This window comes from Pongo abelii, chromosome 9, assembly GCF_028885655.2.
Source record: "Pongo abelii isolate AG06213 chromosome 9, NHGRI_mPonAbe1-v2.0_pri, whole genome shotgun sequence".
NCBI lineage: Eukaryota > Metazoa > Chordata > Mammalia > Primates > Hominidae > Pongo > Pongo abelii.
The window spans coordinates 124,249,767-124,266,462 of NC_071994.2; the positions used below are offsets into that span (position 1 = coordinate 124,249,767).

At 41.2% G+C, this 16,696-nt stretch overlaps 1 protein-coding gene across 12 annotated transcripts in view; it reads left to right on the forward strand.

Annotated features, from left to right (window-relative positions):
- Positions 1-9,867: 9,867 nt before the first annotated feature.
- The window catches only part of LOC100459434 (tubulin-specific chaperone cofactor E-like protein), a 161,081-nt gene continuing 154,252 nt past the window's right edge, over positions 9,868-16,696 (forward strand). For 6 of the 12 annotated variants that reach the window (XM_054525268.1, XM_063711475.1, XM_063711480.1 and 3 more), the window contains exon 1: positions 9,873-10,086. The gene's annotated coding sequence lies outside the window, so the exon portion shown is untranslated. Of the gene's footprint in view, positions 10,087-16,696 lie in introns of all 12 variants that reach the window. The other 6 variants (XM_009247169.3, XM_002822595.5, XM_063711482.1 and 3 more) reach the window with 5 other exon arrangements.

The following is a 16,696-nucleotide window of genomic DNA, read 5'->3' on the forward strand; positions in this document are numbered from 1 at the left end:
CCAAACAAACAAAAATCCCTGCATTGCCTGAGAAAATGGCAATAGTGTTAAGCAATATTAATTTTTATTATGTTCAGGATGCATATTTTAATCTCTATATTGACCACAAAGAGAATAGTAAGGGTGTATATAACTTCCAAGCTAATAGAAGACAAAATAGAATGAAAAATGCACTGAAATATTTAAAAGGAGAGAATTATGAACATGAAACAGGTAAAAAAAAATATGAGTTAACTAGTAAACTGCTGGATTTAAACCTAAATATATCAATTTTTTTTTTTTTTTTTGAGACGTAATCTCGCTCTGTTGCCCAGGCTAGAGTGCCGTGGCGCGATCTTGGCTCACTGCAAGCTCCGCCTCGCAGGTTCACGCCATTCTCCTGCCTCAGCCTCCCTAGTAGCTGGGACTACAGGCGCCTGCCACTACGCCCGGCTAATTTTCTGTATTTTTAGTAGAGACGGGGTTTCTCCGTGTTAGCCAGGATGGTCTCGATCTCCTGACCTCGTGATCTGCCCGCCTCGGCCTCCCAAAGTGCTGGGATTACAGGCGTGAGCCACTGCGCCAGGCCTCAATATTTACATTAAATATAAATAGATAAAATTCTCAAATTAACAGACAAATAATAGGCTGGATTAAAACCCAATAACATGGGCTAGGTGTGGTGGCTCATGCCTGTAATCCCAGCACTTTGGGAGGCCAAGGCGGGCAGATCACAAGGTCAAGAGATCAAGACCATCCTGGTGGAAATGGTGAAACCCTGGCTCTACTAAAAATACAAAAATTAGCCGGGCATGGCTGCATGCACCTGTGATCCCAGCTACTTGGGAGGCTAAAGCAGAAGAATCACTTGAACTCAGGAGGCGAAGGCTGCAGTGAGCCGAGATCACCCCACTGCCCTCCAGCCTGGCGACAGAGACTCCATCTCAAAAAAAAAAAAAAAAAAGAAAACAAGAACAGCAACAAACCAATAACACTATGCTATTTATGAGAGATACATCTAAAATATAAGGTTACAGAAATAAAAGGATAGAAGATTTACCACAAGAAAGCTGATTAATATTAGGCAAAATAGTCTTTAAGGCTATTGTTAAAATATTACTGGAGATAAGTGGGATATACATAATGACAGAAAGTTCAATTTACCAGAAAGAGAATACAATTTTAATTTAATACAGTTTTTAGTATTATACCACCAAAACATAAATCAAAAGCTATCAGAACTATAAGGAAAAAAAGATTCACCCATAGACTTAGTAAGACATTTTAACACACCTCTCTCAGTAACTAATACAAGTAATCAATCTGCTTGTAACAATTGTTACAAAATCAATTTATAACAAAATATCAATAAGGATATAAATTGAACAACATAATTAACAGAAGTGATCTAATTGCTTATATAGAACACTGAACTTAACAACTGTAAAACACAAATTATTTTAAACATTCACAAAGAATGTATCCTCAACCAACAGGAAGGAGAAAGCCATCTGGGACATGTATGCTCAACTGGTGGATGGGGAGCTAGAGAGAGAGAGAGACAGAGAGAGAGGGATCTGTGGGACATGGTCTTTATTGGGGTCATTACCCAAGCAAGTTTTCCTACAAGGCATTCTAACTGATGGGTTTAGAGCAAGTTGGCAAGAGTTTCATGGGGTCACACTGTGACTGAGAGGGCTACTGCGGCATATCTGTGCAGTCCTTGGGGGTTAAGGGGATCAGAGGGGTGAGTGAAATAGTTTGTATCTAACCATTCCATAGGGAGGTGGTTGTATAAAGCAGATAACTGGATCCACTGCATTAAGGAACTGTAAGGAGGTGGACAACTGGAAAGTGTGTCAAAGGTGACTATGTCCCACTTCTGATATCTGGTATGAGAAAGCTAAATTTATATTTAAATGGATGTTGAAGTAACATAAAATTATAGGAATTAACTATATTTCTAACTAATTCATGGGCCAAAGAAGAAATCACAAGTGAAAATATTTTGAACTAAATGAAAATGAAAATACAACATCCAAATTTGTAGGGTGTAGCAAAAGTAGTGCCTAGAGGAAAATTTAGAAACTTGAATGCATATATTAGAAAGTAAGAAACATATAAAGTCAATAATCTAAGCTTTCATATTAGGGAACTAGAAAAATAAGGGCAAGTTAAATCCAAACTAAAGAAATAAATAAAAATTAGAGCAGAAATCAATGAAATATGAAACAAATTGGTAGAGAAATCAATAAACTCAAAAGATGGTTCTTTGAAAAGATTAATAAAATCAATAAGTCTCTAGCCAGGCTAAGACAAAAAGAGAGAAGACACAAATTACTAATATCAGAAATGAAAGAGAAACATCATTACAGATCCCATAGACATGAAAAGGATAGTAAAGGAATATTATGAACAACTCTGTGCCCATAAATTTGATAAGCTAGAAGAAATGGAACGATTTCTTGAAAGACACAATCAACCAAAGCTCATACAAGAAGAAGACAATCTGCATAGGCCTATATCTCTTAAAGAAATTAAATCAATAATTAATACCCTTCAAAAACATAAAGCACCTAAGCCAGCATGGGTCCACTGATGAATTCCACCAAATGTTTAAGGAAGAAATTACACCAATTATCTATAACCTTTTAAGAGAACAGAAACAGGGGAGTACTTTCTAGCTCATTTTATGAGGCCAGCATTACCCTAATACCAAAACAACACAAGGACATTCCAAGAAAAGAAAACCATAGAGCAATATCTCTCATGAACATATATGCAAAAGTCATCAACAAAATATTAGAAAATCAAATCCAAGAATGTACTGAAAGAATTATATACTACACCAAATGGGATATATTTCAGTTTTGAAAGGCTGATTCAATACTAAAAACTCAATTAATGTTATCCATCACATCAATGAATTTTAAAAAATCAGAAAATGTTTAAAGTGGAATGATAATGAAAATGTACATATCAAAACTGTGACTCACAACTAATGCTGTACTTAGAGAGAGAGGTATAGCTTTAAAGACTTTTAAGAAAATAAGAATATTAGATAAATAACAGTAAATGAAACCAAATAATAGCAGATATGGTAATATGGTAGTTAGTAATCACCTTTGATTTTGGAACATTTGAAATGTGGCTAGACTAAATTGCTCTAAGTGTAAATTATATACAGAATTTTGAGAATTTAATATGAAAACAATAACAAAATATCTAAATAACATTTTGGATATACTGGGTTAATAAAATACATGATTAATATTAATTTAACTTTAAAAAATATTTTTAATGTGGCCACTAGAAAAAGTTAAACTACATATCTGACTTGACTTGTACTATATTTCTTTTGGACAATGCTGATCTAAAGCTAGGATTTACCAATTTTACTCTTGGGTATATTCCCAACAGAAATGTTTATATGTGCCCTAAATGACAAGCACAAGAATGTTCATAGCAGTGTTATGCATAATAACCAAAACCTGGAGACAACACAAATGTCCAATGGTGGAATGGATAAATAGAGTGTTACTATAATATAAGATACATATAGCAACAAAAATGAATAAACTATAGCTACATGGACCAAAGTAGATGACTCTCATAATATTAAGTGAAAGAAATTATCTCGTTTGATTTCATTTATTTAAAAACGGGGAAAAATAAGCTACATTATTAGAAGTCAGAATAGCAGTTAATTAACTTCGGGAGAAAAGTGAGTGTAGGTACTGGGGGAAGTCTTTGGGAAATTGGCAATGTTCTATGACTTAAATGGGAGGTTGTTACATGCTTACCTGTGAGAATTCATTGAGCTGTACATTTATGTACACTACGTGCACTTTTCTGTATGTCTGTTATTCTTCACAATAAAAAATTATGAGAGGTTAGTGAGGCTTCTAGCAATTTGTTGCAAGTGATTTTAATTAATGTAAGGTCTTCTTGAAAATTAAGCTTTTTGTGGCTGGTCTATTGCAAATTGCAAAAAAACAAATTAAGAGTTGTTTTTTAAAGACCATATTCTACCCAGTAAGGAAATACTGATTCTTTCTAAATAATTCTAGGTATGACTCCCCAGTCTAAAATTTTAAAAATCTTTGTCCTTTGCTTGGTCACTAGGCTTGGCATGACAGTACAGCTCCTGACAAATATGTCAATAATGTTGACAAAAATAAAATATAGAATCTGAGAATTGCAAAATTTAAAGGGGTCATCCATTCTACATTTTTTTTACTTAGAATTTGTGTGTGTGTGCATGCATCTGATGAAATCTGGGACACTTCCTCTTAAAAATCCATACATGTGTAATATACACAATATATACAATTTCAGTTGGTTTGCCATGATAGTTTATCCAATCTCTGTTATTTGGTAGATAATGCTCTAGGCAGAAACAGTCCAAGAGGCAGAGCGGGTTAGTGGAAAAACCAGGAATGGTATTAAACACACAGTCACCAAACCAGCCATTATTCTTTCAAGTGAAGCAGCTGCTTTTCTCTTCCCCTGTGTTCCCATCTGTGTACTGCTGTTGTTCACATTAAATTCTCATATAATTATGTCCTTATCCTCTTGTCTACTTGGGAAGAGCCTTCAGCTGTGAAGATAATTCCCTTATCTCCTTTTAAAAAATAACATCCCGTAAGTTGCCATGTATCACTGTTATCGTTCCAATTACATTGTAGAGACCATGCCTTATTTATCTTTGTTTTCCCCAAACCACCTAGCTAAGTACAAGGAACACAACTCTTACAAAATAAGCAATTGTTACATTAAAATGACATGCAAATATCTGGCTGAAACTCCATGACAGAACTATATCTCATAATACAGGGTCACTGTGAACTAAAATGCTGATTTCAGACTGACCTACTGTGAATATGGACTCTGCCTTTTACTAGTTGTATGTTGCTGGGTGTATGACTTAACCTCAGTCTTAGTTGGTAAATCTGATAGCATTAAACATACTTCATAAGATCATTGTGAAGACTGAGGGAAAAACAGTAATCTACATAAAATGTCTCAAGCAGCGTCTGGCATAGTAAAACCTTAGAAAGTAGCTATGATTTTTGTTATGGCATATTCGACTCTGAATTAAAGATCCAGTAGGAGAAACATAGACTGAGAATCTTAGAAGACTTAGAATCTTCTGATCCAGGAATTGTTTACATATTGTTTTAACAGATTCTGCCTTTGCTCAACCTATTCCAATGGCAGAGAATTAACTAGAACTGACTAAAGCAGCTCCAATTCTCCTGAAGTTCTTCCTTATTATTAGGTTGCACTGTATAAAATTGCCCTTTGTAGGTCAAAGTGATCGAATGATGAATATTTTTTTGGCTGGGCTTGGTGACTCATGCCTGTAATCCCAGCACTTTGGAAGGTCAAGGTGGAAGGATCGCTTGAGGCCAGGAGCTCAAGACCAGCCTGGGCAACGTGGTGACATCCCATCTCTAGAAACAAAAAAAAAGTTAGGGAGGCATGGTGGCACACACCTGTAGTCACAGCTACTTGGGAGACTGAGAAGCAGGGATCACTTTAGCCCAGGAGTTTGAGGCTGCAGTGAGCTATGATTGTGCCAGTGCACTCCAGCCTGGGCGACAGAGAGAGACCCTGTCTAAAATGATCATTAATAATAATAATATCTAATAAAATGGCCACAAATCTGCCTTTCTGTTATTTTCACTCAGTTTAGTTCAATGTCCATTCTCTCCTTTTCCTATGATAGCCCTTTAGAAACAATGCGGAATCAATAGTGAACATGATAGACCTACTCCTGCCTTCATTGAGGCTTACATGCTTGCCAAAGAAACAAGGAAATAAGCTATTATGTATAATTTTCTGTCTCAAGGAAGTGAAAGAAGAACATTTGAAGTAAATGGCTTTGTGGAGGGAATTCCTATAGAGTATATCATATAGGAAGGTTTGTGAGTATAGAGCAGTGCAGTTCAATAGAACTTTCTGTGATGATGAAAATATTCTGTATCTGCCCGGTCCAATACGATAGCCACTAGCCACATATGGTGATTGAGCACTTGAAATGTAACTAGTGTCAAGTGACTGAGGAAATGAAACTCGAATTTAACTTAATTTTAATTAATTTCAATTTAAATAGCCACGTGTGGCTAGTGGCGACCAGACTGAACAGAGCAGATACAGAAGAGCAAATAGCAGTGATAAATGAGGCTGGAAAAGTCAGCAGCGTCCAGATCTGGAAAAATTTTGAGAAGTACATTAATAATAATAGATGTTATCTTGAGACCCACAGACAATCTTGAAAGGGTTTTAAGTTCCAGAGAATAACACAATCACATCTGAATTTTTTTTGTTTGTTTTTGTTTTTGTTTTTTGATACAGAGTCTCGCTCTGTCACCCAGGCTGGAGTGCAGTGGCACAATCTCAGCTCACTGCAACCTCCGCCTCCTGGGTTCAAGGGATTCTCCTGCCTCAGCCTCCTGAGTAGCTGGGATTACAGGCTTGCACCACCACGCCCAGCTAATTTTTTTATTTTTGGTAGAGACGGACTTTCACCATATTGTCCAGGCTGGTCTCAAACTCCTGACCTCTTGATCCATCTGCCTTAGACTCCCAAAGTGCTGAGATTACAGATATAAGTTTCAGAAAGATAATTCTGGCTGTCTTGGGGAGAAAGATGGGAGGTGGGTAGAGACATTGATCTTGTCTTTAAAAGTTTCATCTCTAAGGGGAAAGATGGGAAAAGAAGCAGAAAAATGACTGGAGGATATCTCAGAGATACAAAGAAGTGTATAATCGACCACACCCAGCCACATACAATACTCATATATGTATTTATATACGTTGCACATAATATTTGTTAACAGTAATGACCCATATTTCTTGCTTTTTTCCTAGTTGCTCACAGGGCAACTAGCCTCTTAAGCGTTTCTGGGTGTCCCCAAAGGTACCTGAGCTCAGAAGTAAGTCTGTCAACAGAGTATCCATGCAGCATCCACCTTGTACATTTCACTCCGCTCTTCTCATGGTCCTCACCACTGAGGCTACTTTTGACTGTGGCCATGCTGAGAGGTGACAGCGTGCTGGCAGTCCTCACAGCCCTCGCTCGCTCTTGGCGCCTCCTCTGCCTGGGCTCCCACTTTGGCGGCACTTGAGGAGCCCTTCAGCCCACCGCTGCACTGTGGGAGCCCCTTTCTGGGCTGGCCAAGGCCGGAGCCGGCTCCCTCAGCTTGCAGGGTGGTGTGGAGGGAGAGGCGCGAGCGGGAACCGGGGCTGCGCGCGGCACTTGCGGGCCAGCTGGATTTCCGGGTGGGCGTGGGCTTGGCGGGCCCCGCACTCGGAGCAGCCCGGGCAATGACGGGCTTAGTAGGCGGGGCAGCGGCTGCGGAGGGTGTACTGGGTCCCCCAGCAGTGCCAGCCCACCGGCGCTGTGCTCGATTTCTCACCGGGCCTTCGCTGCTTTCCCGCGGGGCAGGGCTCCGGACCTGCAGCCTGCCATGCCTGAGCCTCCCACCCCCTCCATGGGCTCCCATGCGGCCGGAACCTCACCGATGAGCGCCGCCCCCTGCTGCACGGCGCCCAGTCCCATCGACCACCCAAGGGCTGAGGAGTGTGGGCGCACGGCGCGGGACTGGCAGGCAGCTCCACCTGCAGCCCCGGTGTGGGATCCACTGGGTGAAGCCACCTGGGCTCCTGAGTCTGGTGGGGACGTGGAGAACCTTTATGTCTAGCTCAGGGATTGTAAATACACCAATCGGCACTCTGTATCTAGCTCAAGGTTTGTAAACACACCAATCAGCACCCTGTGTCTAGCTCAGGTTTGTGAATGCACCAATCCACACTCTGTATCTAGCTTCTCTGGTGGGGCCTTGAGGAACCTTTATGTCTAGCTCAGGGATTGTAAATACACCAATGGGCACTCTGTATCTAGCTCAAGGTTTGTAAACACACCAATTAGCACCCTGTGTCTAGCTCGGGGTTTGTAAATGCACCAATCGACACTGTATCTAGCTACTCTGGTGGGGACTTGGAGAACCTTTGTGTCCACACTCTGAATCTAGCTAATCTGGTGGGGACGTGGAGAACATTTTTGTCTAGCTCAGGGATTGTAAACGCACCAATCAGCGCCCTGTCAAAACAGACCACTGGGCTCTACCAATCAGCAGGATGTGGGTGGGGCCAGATAAGAGAATAAAAGCGGGCTGCCCGAGCCACAACTAGCGGTGGCAACGTGCCTGTCGTTTTTCGCAGTGTGGAAGATTTGTTCTTTTGCTCTTTGCAATAAATCTTGCTACTGTTCACTCTTTGGGTCCACACTGCTTTTATGAGTTTTAACACTCACTGCGAAGGTCTGCAGCTTCACTCCTGAAGCCAGTGAGACCACGAGGCCACTGGGAGGAAGGAACAACTCCAGACGCCCCGCCTTAAGAGCTGTAACACTCACCGCGAAGGTCTGCAGCTTCACTTCTGAGCCAAGGAGACTACTAATCCACCAGAAGGAAGAAACTCCGGACACATCTGAACATCAGAAGGAACAAACTCCAGACGCGCCACGTTAAGAGCTGTAACACTCACCGCGAGGGTCCAAGGCTTCATTCTTGAAGTCAGTGAGACCAAGAACCCACTAATTGCTGACACAATGCCAATGATCTCAGTGCTCCGAAAGCCAGTAATTCTTAAATTGCCAGAAAGACACTCTGTTCTCTGTGGAAGGGGGAATAAAGCCCCTTCCTGAGCAACCTAAGATAGAATTCTTGGCTAATCATCCCCTTTATCCTCAGAGCAGTTTCTTTACGCATGACCTTCTGGCTTTTTTTTTTTTTTCCTCTCTAACCTCTCTAACCCTACCTATGGGATATCAGAAAACAAAACAGAATGACAAAAATAAGTCTCCAGGAACTGATGATGGTAAGCTGCTATTGGGTCTCTCCTAAATAATTTTGTTTACCCCTTCTAGAAATCAATGCAGACATGTACATGCACATTACATTCCCCCACCTCTTTTCTGGCACACACCACACAGAAGCACATACACTTTATGCGCAAAGACATCTTCATCTCCTAGCACTTCAGGGGACATTCCCATACAAGGCTGAACTCACTTCGGAATGAGCCAGCACCATGCCTATTCCATGTATGTTTCTGCACAAGAAATGGACGAAGGAGTACATAAGCAATCACAGCTCAACAGTCAGATATAGTAATACTATGCGTGTTGGTGCAATAGTGTGGCATAAAGTGAAGTGTATGGACCCTGGTGCCAGCCTGACCTGGATTTAAATCTCACCCTGGTCACATTTACTAACTGGGTGGTCTTGGACAGATCACTTAAGCACTCTGAACTTGTTTTCAATTCTATAAATACCATCTCTTTGGAGGGCTGTAAAAATTAAAAATAGCACATGCACAGTGCTTGTACCTAGAAAATGCTCAATAAATGAAAGCTGCTGTTACTACATTGGTGTTGGAAGCTCGGGATGCCACTTGTGAAGGGGGCACAGAAGAAAGGCCAGACTGCCACCATACCCTGAGGGCTCATCTAGTACAGTTCCCTCATTTTATGGTTGAGGACACTGAAGCCAGAGATAGGAAGAGACTTGGTCAAGGTCACACAGCAAATCAGTAACAGAGTCAGGCCAAGATTCCAAGTGTCCCCGGAAAGGTTCAGCCCAATGCTCTTTTCTGCAGCCCCTATTGTCCTCTGATATGACAATGTGTACTCCCGTTCTGCCCCTGGGGATTGTCCCGTCAATGGGTGGGCACGAGAAAGAGCAGATGAGGTGTTTGTGGTGAAGCCCAGGCCACTGCAGCCATCCCCGTCGCCATGGCAACCCCAGCTCCGTTGGGGAGGACCCGCTCCTCCGGCGCCCCCCCCCCATTCACGCAGCGGACGTGACACGTGCGGCGGGGTCACGTGTTGTTGTTGGGCCGGGAAAGCTGCTTCCGGGTCAATGCAGGACACTGGGCTCCGGCGGCCGGAGTGGGGGACTAGGTGAAGCGGAGCCGGGCAGGGGCCGGCCGGGACCAGGCCCGAGGCTGAGCGGCGGCGACAGCGGTGGCCGGGAGGGGGGAGGAGAGGTGCAGCCGGAGGAGCCGCCGCAGCAGCTCCCCCGCCTCCCGGGCTGAGGGGTGAGTGGAGCCGGGCCCGCCGGCTCTGCCGGGCTCTCGAGGCCCGAGGCGCTCCCCTCCGGAGCCGAGGCGCGGAGGGTCGCTCTTGCAGGGTGCTGGGATAGGACACTCGGGGGAGGGCTGAGAGCTACACGGGGCCTGTCTCGAGCAGCTGTGGGGATGGGAGACCTGCCCTGGGGCTAGAGGGAGGATGGGGCCTGCCTGGCCTGGGCTAGGGCGGAGCTAGGAGGGTCTTGGGCTGGGCTGGGCTTGGGGCTGGTCCGGGGTTGGAGGAGGGCGTGTTGGGGAGCCTGCCCGGGTTCCTGGGAGAATCCAGGCGTCTCACCTTGCCCCAGCGTGGGGGATGGGTAGATGCCTCCCAGCTGTTAGAAGACGGAGACGTGTCTGGGACTGCTGGGGAAATAGGAAACTTGTCTCTGAACTACTGAATCCCAGAAAAGAGGACATGTCCCCAGGGAGGTTTGCTGGGGGAAGGACGGGCATGTCTAGGCCCTTGGGACATTAGGCCTGCTCTTACCAGGGGCTGATAAAAGGATGTGGTAATTGAATAAGGGCTTTTGGGAGAAAAGATTTGCTCCAAGGTTGGGAGACTGAGAACGAGGGTGTTGGACTAACAGGAGGGTGCCTTGTCCTGGGATCTTGGGGGAAGTAAGGATCTGTGTGGAGCTTCTCTGTTGAGTTCTAGGTCTCTAGTAGGAAGACATTCTGGGAATTGGTGAAGAGAGGAGATTTAATAGTCTTTTCTTGGGACATAGTGATTCCAGAAGTTGTAGTTGAGAAAAGTTGGTTGAAGTATTGAACTGTATACAGTCAGTGGAGGAAGGAGGAGCTCTACTGTGAAGGTTGCTAGGCTACAAAGAGCTTGTAGGCAACGCCTAGGGCGGTTGAGAGAAGGTGGCAATGCTTTCAAGTCCAAATACAGGCTGAGCTGGGGCTTGTCCCTTGTTCATGTCATGGTGCTGTGGAGCTCTTAAATTAGTTTTCAGTAGTCTATCTTGAGCAAAGAGTATGAATAGGTGCCGAGGACTAAGGAAAACATTCACCCTTTGGGTCCTGAGAAGCATTAGACCCCGATCTCTAGGGTGGTAGCTTTCAAACTTAAAAAAAAAAAAATCATGCCCCACAGTAATAAGTGTTTTACATTCAGATCTAGTACATACCTAGGTATGAAGGGAAACTTTCACAAAGCAGTATTTACCCTTATTATATATGATATGTTCTGCTAATTTCTATTATATTCCACCCTCTTGCATTAAAGAAAAAATGCTGGCTGACATTTACTAAATTGATGATTTGTGGGTCACAACTTGCAGTTTGAAAAACACTGTTTCTGGAGCACATTTATTTGGTGTCAATCAGTGTCCTCATTCTGTAAGCTTCTGAAGAGCAGGGATGATTCTAAGGAGATGGATTTTTTTTTTTTTTTTGGCCGCGGAAGAGGGAGGAGGACAGCTAGGTGCAATTGATTGCTTTGGTTTAGATGTTTATACCACGTAGCATATTTGACCTGTGTTTTCTAAAGTACCATAATCTTGATCTTTAATATCTTAATGTTGCCTGATCATTTGACTGATGAAATTTTGTGTATGCGTGTGTGTTTTAGTTTTCTCTATGCTTTGCTGTGTCTGAGAAATATGAGAGGCCTAGTTCCACTTAGTTGCTTTATCACCACAACAGAGTTAAAGAAATTTTATTTTACTGTTCCAATGTTGTGAAGATACACTGATTTTCTTTTCTGCTATTTAAAAACATCCCAAATTCTTCTTACTGCAGTAATTATTATGATATACTTTTTGCTACATGATGAAAAATATATGAAAAATACACGATAAAATATATACCAAAGCCATAGACATATATAAAAGCCTTACAGTCTACGGCTTTGGTATATAAACTTAATCATAAACCTAAGTATAACTTTGAATCAGTTAACATCTTAATTCCCCTTACAAAAATTTTAGGTGGGGTCCTTAGAAAAATAGTATTAATTCATAATAAACATTAATGACTGTTGGTGAACAAAGTGAGAGTCGTTCATGTAATGTTAAATGTTGTAATGTTAAAGTCCTTTGAAAAGTTGTTAGCATAGCCTATTGCTGCAGGACATTGAGTGTCAAAGGATGTTGTCTAATTTCAGTAGGTACACAGGGTATGTATTTAAGACCAGTTTAATGGCGTTTCTTTTTGTTGAGGGTGAGTTCATATTATTTGTAACATAGAATTCAAAGACACAGTCATCAGGACAGAAGTACCCAAGTTAAAACTTCATCAGTGGGGTCACATTCTTGATCAAATGCTTTATGAAAACATTCTATCATCTTTGAACTTTGTGTGTTATAGATCTTTCTTGCCTTTAATTATTTATTAGGTACTGATAGAGGGGTTATGCTGGCATATATCAGCCATCCTTTAAAAATGACCTCTTAATCAGGGAAATATTTGTTTTAAAATATTTAGCTTTAATGAATGTTTAAAGATTTTATTTTGTGGTAGGTGCCTGGAACATTAAAGAAGATTCTTATTTATTTCATTTTTCTGGGAATCATGTGTACTTGTCAATAAACAGTTATGGAGAAGTGACCCTGAGTGATTGTGTGTGCTTTTCAATAGTTTTTGTTTCTTCTCTGATCCTTACACTCTTAAGCATGTCCACCTGTAGCAGGCTCTTTTCTCCTTCTAATTTTTGCCTCCAAACTACTATGGTTTTGAAAATCAGATACTTGTATTTGTTATGTAATACTTTTTTTTTCCTTTTCTTAGTGTGTGAACTGTATGACATGTATGTTGGCTACTTAGAGGCCAGTTTACTTAGTCCTGGGCTGTGTTTTAAATAAGTGAACTCTTTATATATTTTGGGCCTGGTTAGCTGTATAAGAAGTAATATAAAACTGATAGTGATACAATTTGGGCTTAAAGGGTGAAGGAATCACTTATTTGCCATTGTTGCCTTTCTCCTACACATGATTAGTTATTGAGATTTACCATTCCTCCCTTTTTCATGCTACCTTTTCTGACTTGTTTCTTTGGAATTAGAACGGTAATAACCAGACTGTTCCCATTGTCTTTTGCTTGCATAGCTTCATGAGAGAACTCTTCCAAAGGATAGTGCTATGATTATTTCATTTCCCTCCTCAAAAACCATTAGTTGCTTTCCAGTACAGGCACTGAATAAAGCCCATAGTGTTTAGCTTGACATTTAGGGCCTTCTACAGACTTTCTCTACTTTTTTTCTTGCATCATCATTACACTTCTAAATGCAGTTCCTCTACCTGCCAAGGCCTCTGCTCATGTACCTTCCTTTGTGTGTAAAATTATCCCTGAAAGTCTGCATATAAAATGTTCCCTTTCTTCATGAAATCCTACTCACTCTCATTTCATTTCAGATGACCCCTCTTCTTTGAAGTCTTTGTTGCTTATGTTGTCTGTACTACCTTTGCTATATTGCTTTGTATTATTTGTGCGCCTTATTTTTATTCCTTTTAGATTATAAATGCGTAGTGAACAGGAGGCTCAAATATCCATGAAAAACTAGGACATCTAGCACAGGGTCTACTAGAGCATAGTTCATAGACCAAGTAGATCAGAATTGACTGAAGGTGTGGTTAAAAATGCAGATCCGGCAAGGCACTGTGGCTCACACCTGTAATCCCAGCACTTTGGGAGGCTGAGGTAGGAGGATCGCTTGAATCCAGGAATCAAAGCCAACCTGGGCAACATAGGGAGACCCATCTCTATGAAAAATTAAAAAATTAGCCAGGCATAGTGGTACATGCCTATAGCCCAGCTACTTGAGAGGCTGAGGCCAGAGGATCACTTGAGCCTCAGAGGTTGAGGCTTCAGTGAGCTATGATTACACCATTGTACTCCAGCCTGGGCAAGAAGAGTGAGGCACTGTTTAAAAAAAAAATGATAAATAAATAAATAAAATAAAGCAGATCCCTGAATTCTAACCTAGACTTACTGAATCAGAATCTCTGGTGGAATCTAGGAATCTGCGTTTTATCAAGCTGCCCAGATGATTCTTCCGTACAGTAAAAGTTAAAAGTCACTGACCTAGCATGATGCCTTAAATTACAGTAGGTACTCAAATAATTTTTCAGCAAGTGATGTTAATAAACTGAGCAATATCATAATTCAGCAAACTGGCTTGATTTTAGGGCCTTGAAGTCAGTCTAGATTTGAGTTCTGGCTCTGTCACTAGCTCTGGGCCTGTAACCTCTCTGCTTCAGTTTTCTGATCTGCAAAATGGGATAATAGTACCCCTTATAGAAGTGTTGTGATAACTGAGATGATACGTATAAAACAACACGGTACACAACACATAATAAACTTACAGTAGATTTTATCTGCTGTCGTGATGATGCCTGGCACAACAGTGGTCACCGCAGTAATGACAGAACATCATGAAGCGAGGGTCCACGTCAGCCATTGTTAGTAAACAAATTGCTCATATGGTTTTAAGAACTAAGGCTTAACATATTTTCTATTTTACATTAACAGATTGTGGCCCTACGTAGTGTTTAAAGTCATAAAGGTATTTCGCCTTCTTTGGAAGAATTGGTATCAAATTAGCATGTTAAGATTTTTCCCCTTCATCTCCCCACTGATGGAAGAATAAAGTGCAAACTTTTGAATGGTGGACCTCAGCCCCTTACCATCTGGCCCTACCAATTCTTTATTTTCTAGCCATCCTCCCGCATACACTCTATACCAACTACACTACATTTCTCACTTTATTTTGCATTTCTCAGTCATTTGTGTTTGTGCACATGCTTTCCCCTTCTTTTCATCTAGTACTTTGCTGCTGCTGTCTTGTAAAACTCAGTTTTACATGTGACTGACCTCCTTAGTGAAGATAGTCACTCCCTCAGTGTTCTCAAAGTCCTTTGTCCGTACTTCTTATATATTACCTTTGTGTACATTTGTCTTTTTGGAGGGAAAACGATTTAATCCTGGCATGTATTCCCACCTCTGCCAAAAGGGGAGGATGTTTATTTGACTCATATCAGCTCCTCCATTTGTCTGGGCATCTCAGCTTTCACAATAATAACTAGTTTATTGACCACTTACTTCATGCCAGGTACTTAACTAGATGCTTCAAAAACTTTATTTCATGTAATCTTCACAATAACTGTGAAATAGCTATTAATAGCTTCATTTTACAAGTGAGGAAGCAGGCATAGAGATAGGTAAGTAACTTGTACAAATCACACAGGAGAGTCATAAGTGAACTCAGAACTAACTGAAGACCATGCTTTTAATCACAGTGCTCTTCTAAAAATGAAATTTGAACAGGTAGCCCATTTCCCAAACTCAGGATCTTAAAACTGTGTGAAACTTTGATTAATCACTAATCATTCTTAGGAATGTGATCCATAACAAGTACTATTGTAAAAAGTTATTTAAAACTGTTCTTGGAATAATGCATTTCCGGTGATTTTCAAAATTTTTCTTTCTTCTCATTCTGCCATTGGTGAGCTTCATTTTCATTTCACTGTCAGAAGATGTTGTTTCATGTCTATTGATAATAAAATTCACTTTTCCATTTATCCAATGAATATTTTTTAATCATATGCCAGGCACTGCTCTGTACAAAACTGAACTGGACTGACAAATCCCTGCTAGTGTGGGACCTATTTTCTGCTGGAGAACAAACAGTAAACTAACGGATTATGATAAGGGCTATGAAGAATGACAGAGGGTGAAGTGACCATGAGTGATGGTGGCAGTGGTGCTATTTTTGATGGGGTGGTCAGAAGCAGCCTGTTTGAGAGGGTGACATTTGTGTTTAAATTTGAGGCGTAAACACTGAGATGAAGCAGCTCTGCCAAGAGACAGGAAAAGGGCCGTCCTGCAAATGCAAAGGCCATAGGGGGAAATCAACTTGGCGAGTCTGAGAAATAGAAAGCCACGGAGGCTGAATGGTGGGCTAGGAAAGGAGTGGGAGGAAATGAGGTTAGAGATGTAAGCAGCAATCAGATTAAATGAATCCTTGGCGACTATGATGGAGAGATTGGATTTTATTCTGCATGTGAAGGGGAGCCATTGGAGAGTGTAAAGGACATGATTTGACTTACATTTTGAAAAGATCACTTGACTGCTTTGTGGAGAATGAATTGTACAAGAGTCAAGAGTGACCAGGGCAGAGGCTAATGCAGAGGTCCTGGTGAGAAGTTGATGATGTCTTGAACAAGAATAAGGTAATAGAGATGGACAAAATTGGGATATTTTGGATGTGGTATTGATAGGTGTTGCTGATTAGTTACACGGGGGCATGAGAAGAAGAGAAAAGTCAAATACAACTTCCAAGATGGGAATGAGTGGAAGAGGAGCAGATTTGGAGAGGGAATTCAGAGTTCTGTTTTTGCCTTCCTGATCATACTATCCACTAAGGATACCACTACTCTGAATTTTGTGTTTTTTCTCTGCCTTTTCTTTACAGTTTTTGCCACATATTTATGTGACCTTAAATGATAAAATGGCTAATTTCCATGTTTTAAAATTTTGTATAAATGGAATTATACTGTATATATTCTTGTGATTTTTTTTTTTACCCATTCAGCATTGTTTTTTTTTTCTGCCCTGTGTGAACAAATCGACGTTTTTCAAA